Here is a 15,182-nt window from a genome sequence, read left to right as displayed (position 1 = left end):
CTTTCCCCAGCAAAGATGACCCTGGGTCTGCTCAACAATGATAAGAGTTCAAACCGCAGGCAATTTGTTTTGCGTTGCCTTTAGCAACACTGATATGAAAATAATGACAGATACCCTGGTGATAACAACTCCTGGAGTCCTAGCTGGGCTATTTTAAAAGAGAAACAAGGCCTTCTCTTCTGCTAGCACAGACACAGCTTAAAATAAAGGCTGCAAAAGCAATACTTACCTTGCCTTTCAAACCACAAATGGGTGTGCTGGGAGCTTGTCACTATTGGTGTGTGCTCCTGCAGCAGCATTAGCCAAATGTTGCCTCATTCTGCTTCAGCTGCCTGGCTCTGGGAATGGGGCAGTGTTTTTGTAGCAATGCCATCTTCTCCCTTCCAGTCACGAAGGATGCTGAGGATAAGCTAGCACCAGTGGTGATTCACTGCATTCCTCCCACCACCAGCAGTGACCTGCTGTCACTGAATTGCATTTTAGTTATAGGCAGGTCTCTTTGCCCCATGCTCATTTCTCTTCCATAGTTCACAGGAAGCAGAATGGGATGAAAATTACTGTCTTAATGACCTTCAGGATGGACCTGGCCCGGCACAGTGTCTCTCAGATGAAGTCACCAGACACACTGTGCAAATACAGTTTCAAGCACATGCTAGTGTTGTCATCAGGACTGTATTCACTGTGCACTGTTTATAGATACATGTGCTGTCACTGGCATGGATTGATCTACATTACTAAGTGTTTCATAAAAGCTTACAGGAATCAAATACCAGAAAATGTGTGAGCATCATATTGCAGTTTACTACCACAATAATACTGTGGCTTGCACTGAGGTTTTACTACTGCTTTCCAAGCAAAGTCTCCAGAAACATGAAAGAATTTTTATGTAGAGGTACTGCTAGAGGCTTCTCACTTCTAACAAGTCAAATTAACCTCTTGAAGAAAAAGCAACTGCTTCTGCATTTATTTCCTGACACTAGTCTTTCTAATTCTTTGTGAGACAGACACAGTCAATATTATTTGTTTTTAATAAAGAAGAGATCACTGAGATTGATGGAAGGAGAGACTAAGGTGAAATACCTAAGTGGTGCATGTGGATATCTACTTGTGTAACTGTTAGGAATAAGATGGTCCCACAGGACCTAGAGAAGGCAAAGGCAATACTTTAGGTTATGGAATGAGACTACATTTAGATGAACTTCAGGAAGAGCTTAGAGATTCATACAGTATTCAGGAGGATAAATCCTTGCTGGAGGATAGTAGACAATTACTGACAGAGAAAGTACTATTTACAAGACACAGAAGTCTCACAGTTAGGGGTTAACTTGAGATAACTGAAAGTCACATACACAGTTCCTAACAGAACACACAATATGTACTGAAATCCATGAGAAGGGAACATCAGAAAAGCCACCGAACACCACTTCCCAGAAATCATCTGTTCTATATCTACCCTTATCTTTGAATGACAGAATTCTGTAGCTGTTAAAGCTGCCCTATGTGTGACACTCTGCATGAAGCAGGCTCAAAACCTAGTGAATCTACTCAGCAGGGAATTTCTCCTCTGAGAGGGAATCCTTTTGTAGCATAAGGAAATTGCAGCTGTTCCTTCTTCACCTCCTGCTATAGAAAATGCAGCTGGAAAAGTTAGCAAGGCCTGGACAGCAACAGCTCCTCTGTTACCAGCTTCTGGAATAATGGGCCAGACACTCTTTTATATAACTTTTAAAAAAAGGTATGAACTGACAAATTTTGTTTGGATATGTTTAGCAGTTTGCCACAAAAATCTGAGAAATCAGTGTGTTCACTGCACCCCCTAACCTTGTTTCCAACTCTATTTCCATCCACATTCAGTGGTTAATTATATTTGAAAAAACAAGTCTTGTATGATGCAAGTCTTCCAGGAAGCTGGTGTTTCCAATTAATTCAGAGCCTTGCTAATCTGCTCACTGTTCCAGGGGCTGGCACAGAGCTCTTTGCTCGACTACCACTTGAGATGCATATGCTGAGATCTTCTGCAGAAGGGAAACAGAACATGATTTAAATTCATGGTTTTCTTCTAAAAGTGGAAAATTCATTTCAAGCCCTGTAGATAAGCATCTGTAGCATCCTGTACAAAGAGGAGCCATGATACCTTAGTCTAGATGACACACTAAACAAAAAGGCTTGCCGTATTACTAGTAATTAGTCAAAGTGATAGGAGATTTTGGTAATGTTTTTAAAGATGCATTTAAGGAATAGGGAAAACTCTAGAGTCTTGTGTACTCTTTATCTCATGCCCATCACTTAAATATGAGCATTCAACACATCCCCTTAATCAAGTCTGGTTATGAGTCTTAGCTCAGTTTGAGCTTTCTTAGTAATCTTGACTTGGATACAATTGCCTTTGAAGTACTGGAGTAGACAGACACAATTCAAGAAAGGCACTTGAGAAGAAGGGCCTCATGTCTCAAAGTCAACAGATCTAAGCACATGGGCTGCTGAAGCTTCGCTTATCAGCATTCAGTCAAGCAACTATACGAGTAATGCATTTAGGCACATCAGAGCTCTTGCTGCTTCAGTCTAGTCATGCTTCTGGAACACTCAACTGGAAGTCTAGCAAAATTATCCTCAGACAGCTAAATTAGATTATTTGGAACTCCAAGAGTCTGCAAATTAGGATTGCTGGTTTCCATCCATCGATCTTAAACAAGATGCTTAAGTAATAATTTCCCCTCTACTTTCTTCTCCCACATTGCCTGCAGTGCAGAAAAGGCCCAGTGCAGGACTCTTTCAAGAGCACAAGCAAAACAGAAGATACATAAGAAAAGAAAACTCAGGAATTTGACTTCTTAAACAGTGTTTTCAGCTAAGAAATCATTAGCCATTAGTATGAGCCATTTTTGTATTAGCCTTTCTTGACTTAATCAGCCTTTCCATGGTGGCTATGGAACTTGTGTTCCAGCAGATTCAAGATAACACATGGAGAAAATAGAACAAATTCACTTGTAAAGGAACTCCACTTGTGTGTGAGATAATTCTAGGTGTGAATTAGCCTAAGTAGTTTATCCCCAAGCAATTTTCAAACTCCTGTGCCAACTAACACTTTGCCAAAAGCAGAAAACTCACTGCCAAATCTTACCTTAGAGTTCAGCACAGTGCTGAATCTTGAAAACCCATTCTGGGAGAAGGGCTGGACTTGGAGCTGATAAACAGGATAGGAGAGTTCAATGCTATGTGGCTGCTCCTCAGAGTTCCTTCCAAAAATAAACTACTACACCCTTTAAAACAAAACGTTGACAATGCAAGACATTAAAGCCCTCAGCTCAAGCACTCTTTGTACACAGCAGGAGGAGATGTTATCAGAAGTAGCCCAGCCAACAGAAACAACTGCTAAAGCAAAATCCTTTTGTGACTGGTCCTTTGTTTCTGAACACCCAGCAAGAAGCAAAAGGTGTCCCTCACTGGAATGGAACAAACCTGTGTGACAGCAAGAAGCTTTACAAATATCATTAGCTATTATTCAAAACAGCAAGGCAGTGAAAAACAATGTGAGGGCTTACATATGCTTTATAACTTTTTGCACTCTCCATGCACAATTGTCCCAAACAATAAAAGGGCAGGAGGTTGTTGTATAGTGAATGGAAAGGATATTGCAAGGCAGGACCTCCTTAAGCCAGGCTCAGAGTTAAGTGCAAGCTGCTGCAAAATGCTCAGGAGGAACCTGCAGTCATACTGAAGTTCAGGCTTTATTACTGCACCAGGGAGCAAGAACATGCAGGGGCAATTATCACGCCTTGTACAGATAATCTGAGTTTGGGGTAGCACTGCCTCTCTATGCATCTGAGCACATACACTCTCTGGCCTATGCTGGTACATTATTAATACAGCGCCAAAGGCCTTCCGTGCCGTTTGGAGATCGCTGCTTCCTCACTGGGATTCCAGAGAAACACAAGTGTTAGATTTGGTGATTGATCTTTGGCACATCATCCACAGAGCAACCCTCATTCAAAGCATATGAAAAAGTCACACAGAAGACAAACAAGAATTCTGTTGTTATAGCTGATACAGCCAGAGCAACATATAAAACAGGAGAAGTAGCTGGTAGGAGAATGTAAGAAGATACGAGATAGAGCAGTCCCACCCAAAGATGTGCTGCCAGTATTTTAAAATAACAGCTCCCAGAAGCATTTCCCTGTCATGTGATGGATCCCACACAGGAGGAGTGGCTGTGCTGCAGAGAGAAGTGCTGGGTGGGTCGAGGAATCTGTTTGCTCTTCTCTTGTTTTCCACATTTAAACAATGTTTTTATAAACACAACCCAGGAGGGAGGTGGCTCCACTTGGCAGACAAGCTTCTCCTGAGTAAATTTTCTGAAAGTGATTATTCTCTGTTCCTGAAAGCTTTACTGGGCATACTCAGTAGCAGCACAGAGTTCACCAGATACAACCCAAAGCCACGCTGAAGGCTTTATGAAGGGAATTAGATTGATCCTTCCCCCACTATTCCTCTTTCAGCCTTCCAAAAGTAACTGCTCTTCCAGTATAAGAAGGTGCATTTTAAAAGTAGCTTAATTTTACTCCCAAACTTGCTTGCATGAACCTCAAAAAGGGTTGTATGACTAATAACCAGAAAATGTAATTTGGCATGAAAAATCACTTTCCTCTTCAACAAGGCCTGGTTCCTGAAATTCCAGTGACCATCCTCCCAACACACAATTGTCCCAAACCTTACAGGCTGACACAGATATATGAGTTTGATAAATATGCTTTAGATTCTTTCCCTATAATCCCCCCTCTTTTAGGCATTCACTTGTTTTCTGACCACTTTCAGATTCTCAGAAACAGAAGAGATGTAAAAGGTACTGCAGTGCAGCAAGGCTCACTCCTGTTCTCACTAGGAGATGCAGTGTAGGAGGAACTTGCTCCTAAATCATCCTCTTCCCCCACACACATATAGATGATGCTTAATTATAACTGACACGTATTTCTGCTGCAGGGATTGCTTTATGTATTTCAGTCACCTAGTGCTAAAAAAGCCCAATCTTATTTTAGTCCCAGACCAGGTTCTCAAAAATCAGAGCTAGCCACCTCATTTTATGCTCAGTAAGAGGGAGGCCTTATATACATCTGTCTTTTCATAATCAATAACCAGGTGTTGAATTGTCCTCTGGGGAAGACTCCTAGGAAGACTGAGAGACTGAGGCATTTCAAAGCTGCTTACTTCAAGGCCACTCATGATTTATAAACTATATGATTAAACAGAATCAGCCTCTAGGGCTAAGCTTGCAGATACTAGTTTGCAATAGACAGAAATAGTAAGTGACCTAATCAAGTATTTTGCTAGTTAATACATAGCCTAATTAAGATATTGTAATATTCAGGAAGTAACTTAAGGTCCATGCCCTGTAAGAGATTTTTTGTAATATGAGAAAATAATATTTGTGTACGTTTAGAGTAATTAATGAGAGGAAACTGACATTAGAAAATAAATAAATAAGAACCAGGAACATGCAGGAATGTTGGCAAAGAAATACAGAGGGCCATCAGCAAATCAGAGCAGTACTGTGATCTGGGCTGAAAATAGCTCCACAAGTAAATTTAGCATCTTCAGTACATTAATAAATCCATGTGCGTGGCATGTAGAGAATGGCATGGCTAAAGATGCTGAAAGGCTAAGGGACACAGTCTGTGCTAGCATCAGGTATTAAAAGAGCCGGGTTCTTCACTCAAGGGTGAAGCAAAGGTAATCTTGCTCCAGAGAAGACAAAACAAAAGGGGATTTGTGCTCCATTCAGGACAGAATTCATGGTGGTCAAAACAAAGTGACAACAGCAAAGTCTTACTTCTAGTAGCCTAAATATAATCTGTTTCAACAGGCTGAACTTGTCAAAAAGGCCTCAGTGAGGGTGAGAGTCAGAGCTCACTGCTTGAGAAGGCTAGAAGTCTGTTCAACATCCTTATTATCAGAGGGTTCAGCCTGCTCTCACTAGAGCCAGAAAAACGAAACCTATTACTATAACACGTTGCATCCTCCCCACAATGCACATCTAAATGCAACTATACAGCACAGTCTGAGGTTGACACTGAGTTTACTTTGCCTAGACAGCTTCCATCCATGCAAGAGCTTACATCAGGCCTTGACATTCCTCATTTTAGGACTCTGATCCCTCTGATCTGTGTTTTGGTTACAAACCACTATTTACAGCTGGCAGCCAAGGCTCCCAGAGTGCACATAAGTCACACAAAAACACTAAACAGTCCCCCAAAGGTATACAACGTTCCTCTACTTCAAAATGCAGAACATCTGTACCTTCAGGTGATCACAGGCCAGGTAGATAGAGACAAAAAACACACCTGAATGGGAAGACTACTGCACAGTTTTTCATGGCTAACATCAATTTAGGTAAATAAAAAATTATCAGAACCAAGTCACAACACTGCTTTGGTATACCATGATCCAATATTTAATCTTTCAAGGATTCACCTTCCTCCACTCCCTTAATGCTGATTGTACCACGGTTTTCCAGGGGTCAGAGTTCCATGACTGGAACATAAGAACTTGCACTTCCTGTAAGAAGATGACAAAAATGAGCTATTGGAAAACTTTAGAGTGAAAGCCAGTCTTGATATAAGGATGTCAAACTACATGAAGCCCACTGTATTCAAGGCACATTTTGCAGTTATTCACTTATCCACAGCTTTAACAGTTCACCTATCATTTCTAGCTTAAATTTTCCAACTTCCATTCACCACAACTATCTCTGTGCTTTAACCTGAGCCACCTAGGCTGCTTTACCTTTGTGAGATATTTCACCATGCTAACTTTAGCTAAAACCATGAGCCCCAAGCATATTTCATTATGCAAATTGCATCAGATTTCAGAGCCTTACTGAGAAAGTCATGTTCAGTTCATTATATTTGTAATAGCAAATGCTAGGAAACGAAACAGATAGCTGAAAAGCAACTGTGGGTTTTTTGTTATCAGGGGTAAATTCAGCTGCATGAACAAGATAGAAACCAAGTTCTGGCTTATTTCAGAGACTGCACTTTCATAATTCCCCCTGAAGGATATTGAATGGCTACAAACAAATTCAGTTCTGATAAGAGCATTAGATTAGAAAACATTAGTTTCTCCATAACCCATGCACAGTGTAGTGTTACAGTTGTGGGGTGTTTTTTTTAATATGGTGACCTTGTCTAGTCATCATTTACTCTTCAAACTTTCTACTTAAGCTTTTGAATTGTCAGTTATATCTTCATCTTACCAGTAAGGGGCTTTCATTTGATTTGCATTTTTCTTTAAATTAAAGTAATCAGCATGGTCAACTTCGAAGCTTTACCCAAAGTGCAGTTTAACACAGTTACACATGATTTGCTAGGTCTTATTAACTCAGTGAAGGCAACATGTTTGAGTCCATTTTCTTCCTGAGAGATAGATTTTGAGTACCTGGTGATCTTCAAAAAGGAACCTGATCATCTAAGTTGCTTTATATTTAGGATTTTACTGTCAAACTGTTTTTCAATGTTTCAAATGCTCAGAAACACATATAACAGGCAATGGAATTGCTGTTTGTAACATTAAAAAAGGCAAGAAAATATTCATCTATTGCACTGTGTGATTTCTACAAGACAACAGTGAAACATTCACATCTGTAGTGCTGACTGAATATCTTTGTAAATAAAAGGCAAAATCAAAAATGGCCATTGTTTTACCCTTATTGCAGATCATGATGTAGTGACTAGATGCACTGAACCAGTCTGAGAGGCATATTGCAGATACTCAGGCCAATCTCAGAGCTATCAGCATCTCAGCATTACCTCACATTAGATATTAAAGTAGGAGTGAGCATGTTAATGTAGTCACGTATTTTTAAAATAGGCATTTTAAGTGTTCCCTGAATGTGGTAGGCCTTAAGCAAGTATTCCTACAGAGAATAGTCTGATAGTTATTTAGTGCATTGATGTTACTAGGCAACATATGTATCACCCTACACAGTTGGCCATACTTGTCCAAGATCATGCAAAGAAGGATGACATTGCAAAATCATAAGCAGCACTGGATCAATACACTTTGAAGATGCTGCAGCAATGCAACCACATGACTGCAAAAGCGTTCTGTGACTGCCAGTTTGTGTGTATTAGGTAGCACTATAGGAAGCCTATGGACTTTTTAGTCTCCCATATAAGTTCTTCTGTTGAACTTACACCTACTTGTGCAAGAAAGACTGATTTTTTCACAGGGCGTCTCTTGTGAAATAATTTTTGCCTCTGCAGCTGAGCACATGACTCTGTTTTTAGGCTTCCTATTCATAGCTGCAAAAAGTTACTAACAAATGACATGCAGGGAATCTCAATGAAGCAGGTAAGAAAGATTTTTCTTAGAGCTTCTACATCACTCTTGAGCACAGATATTTTATGACCAGGTAAAGATAAGACATCTATGCTTCTTAGTGTTCAGCTTTAGAGAAAATAAGGTCAATTCTTAAAGCTGAGAAGCAACATCCTAAGACAAAGTAGCAGCAAACCTGTAATGTTACTGCTACAGGGTGATTCACGTTAAAAGCATGGACAGAACCAAGAGTTTATAATAAATTGTATTAAGTATAGAGGATGCAATGATCACGGCGAATCCACACCCCTTTATACCTGCAACACATGTTTCAGCCTGATGTTGCCCACCTGTGTTTAGCTATAGCATTTGAAACATTTTCATACTGAAGTCTCAGAATTAGACCCTATATTCCTTATTCTATAAATGATCCTGTTGAATTCAGAGAACCCTTCCTGAAAGCAAAGCCAACCATGTGGAGAACATTAATAAGTAAAAATCTCTTTGCAAAAGTTGTTTTAATACAGATTTTCAACTATGTTCTTCTACAAAGTCATGACTCTAAAAAATTTGGCAAAACAATTACATAATTGCTCATGAAAACAAATATTCAATTAATATTTACTTTTTTTTTTAAAAGAAAAATATTTGACCAGACTTTAAACTCAGGATTATGTTCCATAATCATTGTTTTAACTCCCAAAAGTATGAGTAAATTGACAGGCTTATGCCAGTTATCTCAAGGCTGTTTTACACAAATCACCCACCATCCATGTTCATTCCCCTATACACCATGGTATCAATCTGTGGCTCACTGCATGACTCAAATCACAGTCACCACACAAAATCATGCACAAGTACTGATGCAAGCACTTCCTGCAAAGATTTTAGTCTTCTCTTTCTAGGAATGTTCTTATAAGGAAAAGTTTGCATGGACAAATATTAACAGAAAATGGTAGGATTCAAGGGTTGTCAGGTGGGTTGTTTGATTGGTTGTTGGGAATTTGCAGCTGTCTGCCAGTCTTTATTCTTGTGGAAGAAAAAGTTGTAGCATTTTCCTATTTCTGCCATACATATGTTTATGTCCTACACCAATACAGGTATACCCAGATGCCCAAGTGCAAGCTGTAAGTCAGCCAAGCTGTCTCAAAGCCTAAACCAGCAATCAGTGAAGTTCTTATGTCTCAGATGAGACATAACTAACAGCAGCTGAGGATCTGGCCCTTTACATGGTATCAAAAAAGGAGGGCTGTAGGAATCCACAGAATCAGGTTTTGTGTACATTTCCTGTCATTCTTTATCTCTAGTTTTCCATTGGCCTATTTCATAATTTTTATAAAATGTCACTCCAATTATATTTGGTTTTGCAGTTATATAATTCTCCACACTCTCCCCCAGCCCTGATTCCACTACTGCAGAAGACTCAACTATAAATAGACTTTATAAACTCTAGAAACAATTCTCTAGCTTTCAGGTACTAAGGAATTACATTTCCTTCAATTGCATGGTAGCCAGCTGGCTGTCAATTGAACAGCTTGAAACAAACAAACAACTGCAAACAAACCCCAACTGCAGACAACTAAAGGTTTTTGAATCTTCTGCTGTTGATACAGCCACACTATATCACAACAATAGTAACTAGTCCAGACTCACTAACTCCAGCAGCAGAAGTGCTCACTGTTACTGCTATGCAGATTATCAGATCCATGAAAATAGTAAAATGCAATGTCCCACCCCTGCAAACTGCATGTCTTCTGCAAGGCTCCGCAAAGAATCAAAGACTCAACAGCATCAACTATTTATATAGCACAGCCCAGTTTTGTCTTTTGGATTCATGTTCTAGATGAACCTATGGCAGCAAAAAAGACTGATATCTCTATCCACTATATCCATTAACTACAGCTTCAGTGAATTTTAAAAGGATTGTTATTTTAATCTTTTGTAAAGACTATACTATAACTGCATTAATTTTAGGAGTCTTTAGGATTTCAGCCCCTTTAAATGCACAAATAAATTTTCAAATTTTCTGACCTGGCCAACTAACATTATTAATCCATGAATTTCAGAGAAATAGGAAACAAGACACAGTGGATCAAATTTAAAATTCAGAAGGGCTGCAAAACTAAGTTCTAGATTGAGGAGAAGTGGTAACTACTTTATACCAAATTCATCACTAGATTAAACAGATGTGATTTCCAAAGTTATGCCAAGGAGCAGTCACTTCTTATGAGAACATGACCTTTTCCATTCCCGTTACTCCTACCTCCCTCTGCCCCCAATCCCTTCTTTACTTTGGAATGAAGCCCAAGACTGTGCACACCAGTTATGTTTTTATAATACTCCAGTCTCAATTTCCACTAAGAGGTAAGAAAAGCCAAAATGTACGTTGCAGGGGCCTTATAAATAGTTAAAATCTAAACAACACTCCTACAAGAAGTACAGATTGCAAATGGCAGCAAGATGCTAGATCTTACAGGATGTAAAACAGCTGAAAATGGAGTAATATGGAGTTACTGTAGAGTAATCAGGCTGAAGAACCAGGTTGCACAAAACAGTACTGTTTCAAATATGATTCTGCTTTGATTAATAGCAATGAGTATATGTGTCATATTTTGCTCAAAGAGAGAGCACTGAGAAATTGTAAATAAATGGTAATACCAGGCTAAAAGTTAGAGGGATTCAGTTCTACGCAGAGACCTCAATAATTCATGGATGCCTTATCCAGATATCAAGGTATCCAAAGACTTAAAGTGTAAGCAAACCAATAGGTCAACAGTGTAGGCTTTTCTATTAATCTAATAAGGGCTTTAAAAGCTATCTGGAGTAGCCAGGTCTTCCTGACTTGTCATCATTTAAAGATTTTTGTGGTCTCTTGTCATGCCAAGTCTCAGCTTTCTCCAGGACAAAAGTGCTGAATATAATGTTGAACAAGGTTAGGGCTAAGGATGTCTCTTGATTTTTAGTGTACTTAAAAGCCTGGATTAAAACCCTTGCCTTTTATCCCTTTACTTTCAGTTGAATGAGGACTTGACATTTCCTCTTTCAGTAATTTCAAAGGTCTCCATTTCAAGAGATTTTAGCACAAGAATTGGACTAACAGCTCTAAAGACAAAAGACCAGGCAACAAAGAGAATATAACAGAAGAACAGCCTAACCATTTTATTCACCTAACCATGATCCAACTGGTGGTTATAAATGTGGATTTTATATAAATGCTGACTGCAACTTCACCAATATGTTTCTCTGCAAACTGTAATGGTAGTCTTTCTCAAAAGCTATAGATGTCTGCTTTGCAGATGCACTGAGCTGAACAAATCCAGGGGTCAGAGAAAGGAGAAGACACTGAGATTTAAAATACTGTTCTAGAAATGGAAGGTCCACCTGCTGTCCTCTACCCTTTGAATCAGCTAAATGTTATTGCATAGAAGGTCATTCTAGATCCAGTCTAGGAGCTGAGTTGTAGAAGCTGGTGAATTCAGCTATATAGAGCTTTTAAAGAGTGAGCAGTATATATAGGAGTATAACTCCTAGGTACATGCACATTCCTGAAACTGGTCTGTGACTGCCAAAATCACCTGGATGCAAATACTAAATACATAATTTCAGCCTATTATTCTCTACATAATACCTGCAACATCAGAAGTTGGAGTGATCACCTGTGTGTAGTGAGCCCTAGAAGCAAGAACAACCAGAGCAACCACAGAGTTAACCATAAAGAACCCATTTCCAGTGTTCATGGGAGTTAGGAGGCCAAAAAAAGAAACCACGCACATAGCTATTGTTACAGCTGATATTACATATAAAGGCTTAGACATACCAAAATGCCATGAGCTGTGTTCTTCAGCAAATTTCAGTTCCAGTTACAGAAGTTTCTATGGCAACTGAATTGTTAATCCACATGGTTTTTATTGCAATTCATGCTACAGATCACATTTGGCAAATGCCACAAGCTCTCAGCTTATGGCTAATTGATTACACGTTTGGGGATATAAAGTCCCATTTGCTGGGTTGCAGGGATTACATTGGTTTTGTATTTTTATACACTGCTTCTGTTAATCACAAATATGAAAACACAGATATTCTAAGTTCAACTTCACTAATGCATTGAAGTTCAAATTAAAATAAGCAAACAGCAATATCTGTGATACTGAGTGCCTAGAAAGTCCTCTGTGTTACTTTCCCCACACATTTCTTCTTGCATGGGCATTAGTGGGCAGAACTTGCTGCACCTCACAACAACCTGCTGAGGCTCCAGCTCCCAGCCAGCAATGCCATGGGTTATAGGAGTGTGGGACTGAAAACAGAACAGCAAAGGACGCGCCGAGCTCACCAGGGCCTGGCTTCATACCAAGGTCAGTCTCTAGAAGCTGTTCTAGTAAAAGAACATTTCTTTTAAAATAATAGGTGCTACATCTCTCTTAAGGGATATTTATAGCAAGTGCACTCCCTTTAAGGAATGTGGTTATTTCTCCCCTTTCAACTGTCTTTATCTGCTTCCAACTATAAATTATTTTGAACAATTAAAACTCACCAGTTTTAACATTCAAAACCATTAGCAATTCCATAACACTGCTTAAATGAAAAGAAGTTAATTTGAAGCTCAGACTTGAAAAAAGAACAAAACAGTATTTAACAGTTTTGAATATTTAGCAGTCCTAAAATTAGGACTTGTTCCATTTTTCCAATAATTAGTATTTGTACCATAATTATAGTTTGTCTATAATTTCAGTAATCAGTAAGAGCTTAGCTACAAATAGAGAGCCCTTATTCAGTGTACAAGAATGTTTCCAACCAGTGGCAAACATACAAAATCTCTTCAGACACAGACTTTAAAAGATCCTCATGGATGTGGGGAAGAAGAGAGGATGAAGGTAACAGACATGTATCATTACAAAAAATTCAAAGCCTGCAAAACAAAGTATAATGGGACATCACAGGCTAGTGCCTTCAGAGAGGCATTCAGAAAGTATTTCAGGTATTAGTGTTTGGTACTTACATCATTCTGAAACTTACAGGAGTCCTGTCTCTCTGAACATTCTCAGCCCAATTTTGGAGGAAGCAATTTCATTTTCCAGTTCTATTACTTAACCCTGAACATTTTCCTCAGGCCATTTATTATCAGCATCACACCAATAAGTCCCCCAGATGTAATGTTTTCCTCTGACACAGCCTTTGGACCCAGCCAAGGATTTCCACAAGACTTCTACCTAGAAACTCTGTCCCCGTCCTATAAGTTACTGAAAACCATGCCTCCAACAAGCTCTGTTATCCTGGACACAATATCAGCTGAAAGATTTAAGACATATCTGCCTACATGCTGTTTACATACTCATCAAAGAGCGTTTTTAGAAGTTTGTACACAGTATGTAATTTTTTTTTTCTCTGGGTCACAAGTACACGTATTGCCCTGGCCTGTAATTTCAATGTAAAAATCTAAATTATATCCATAATTCATTACCCATATACAATTTCTACTATTTTAAAGGTAATCTTTAGACAACAGAAGAGGAATACTTGAACCTAGCACAATTCTATTAAGATCAAAGATAAGCTTTTTCAGATGGTCAATAACTGCATTTCCTAGTTTGCAAAATGCAAGCTACTGAACATCTAATTAATTAATTTAGCATGTGAATAAGAAATATCTCTTATAATATAGGAATTTTCATGCAGGCAAGCTAAAAACTGTGGAGATCCATTATGAGGTCTGTCCAAAACAGTAGTTCAGTTTCTGGGATAGTTCTGTTTTCATGGAGTGGAAACTACACTAACAAATCCAAGATTCAGTATTTCTGTTCCTTCCTAGACTGCCATAGCTCTTTTAGTTCAAAGCCTCTCCAATTTCAATTACAATATTCTTCCAAAAGCAACATTTCTGTGCTCAGATTTTTTCATGCAATATCAATCCTTAAATACTAAAACCTGAATCACATAACAGAAATGGAAAAAATGTTCTGAAGAGCTGGAGAGGGAAAGAAAAGGAAAAAGATTTCACAGATTGCTTTTCAACAGAGCTATAGAATTTGAAAATCAATTTTGTTGTGTCAACCACTAATCTGTGCTTTTGTGTTGTGATATTATCCTACAGTTGCCAGCAGACACAACAAGACAATACTTTAGCACCTTATCAACCGCATTAGAAAAATAATGGCATTCATAATTTAAAATGGACAGTAGGTTACTAAGTCTTGGTATAATTTTGGATGTTTCACAGCAAATATTTTCAGTTTATATTCCTCCTCCTTTCCCTTCAATTTTTTCTTGACATACAATTACCCATTGAAGACAAGCATTTGAACCTTGAATGAAAAAGAAAACGAGTAATTTAGTGCTCTGTAGACTCTCTCTTCAATCTGTGAAAAATACCTGAAGCCCTAGTAGCAATGAAAATCACAAAATAGAAGGTTTTCTCTGTTATAGGGCAACCAGGCAACTCTGTGCTTACCAGCAGATGAAATACATGCCGCATGAAATGTTTGGAAGCATCATTTCTGGGAATTGAAGATTTTAAATACCAGTAACTAAAAGTAGTAAGTGTTCTTGTATTCCCAGATGCTTTCTCTTTTCTAAAAAGGGAAAGGCAAAGGATTAAAAAAAAAATCCACAGGTTGTATGACTTTTTCTGAAATAGTTCAGTTTCTAAGAGAATTCAACAGACTTCTGGAAAGTGTTAAATAGGAAAATCCCAAACTTGTAGGACTCTGGTAGCTCATAAGTAGAATCATCATTCTACCAGAGTTTCCTCAAATTGTAGTACCTGAGTACCATATTATGTGATTATATTCTAATCAATATATTATATTATATTATATTATATTATATTATATTATATTGTATTATATTATATTATATTATATTATATTATATTATAT

This window comes from Parus major, chromosome 6, assembly GCF_001522545.3.
Source record: "Parus major isolate Abel chromosome 6, Parus_major1.1, whole genome shotgun sequence".
In the NCBI taxonomy this organism is placed as follows: Eukaryota; Metazoa; Chordata; class Aves; order Passeriformes; family Paridae; genus Parus; species Parus major.
The sequence above is the reverse complement of the archived record's forward strand: the minus strand, read 5'-3'. Positions refer to the sequence as shown.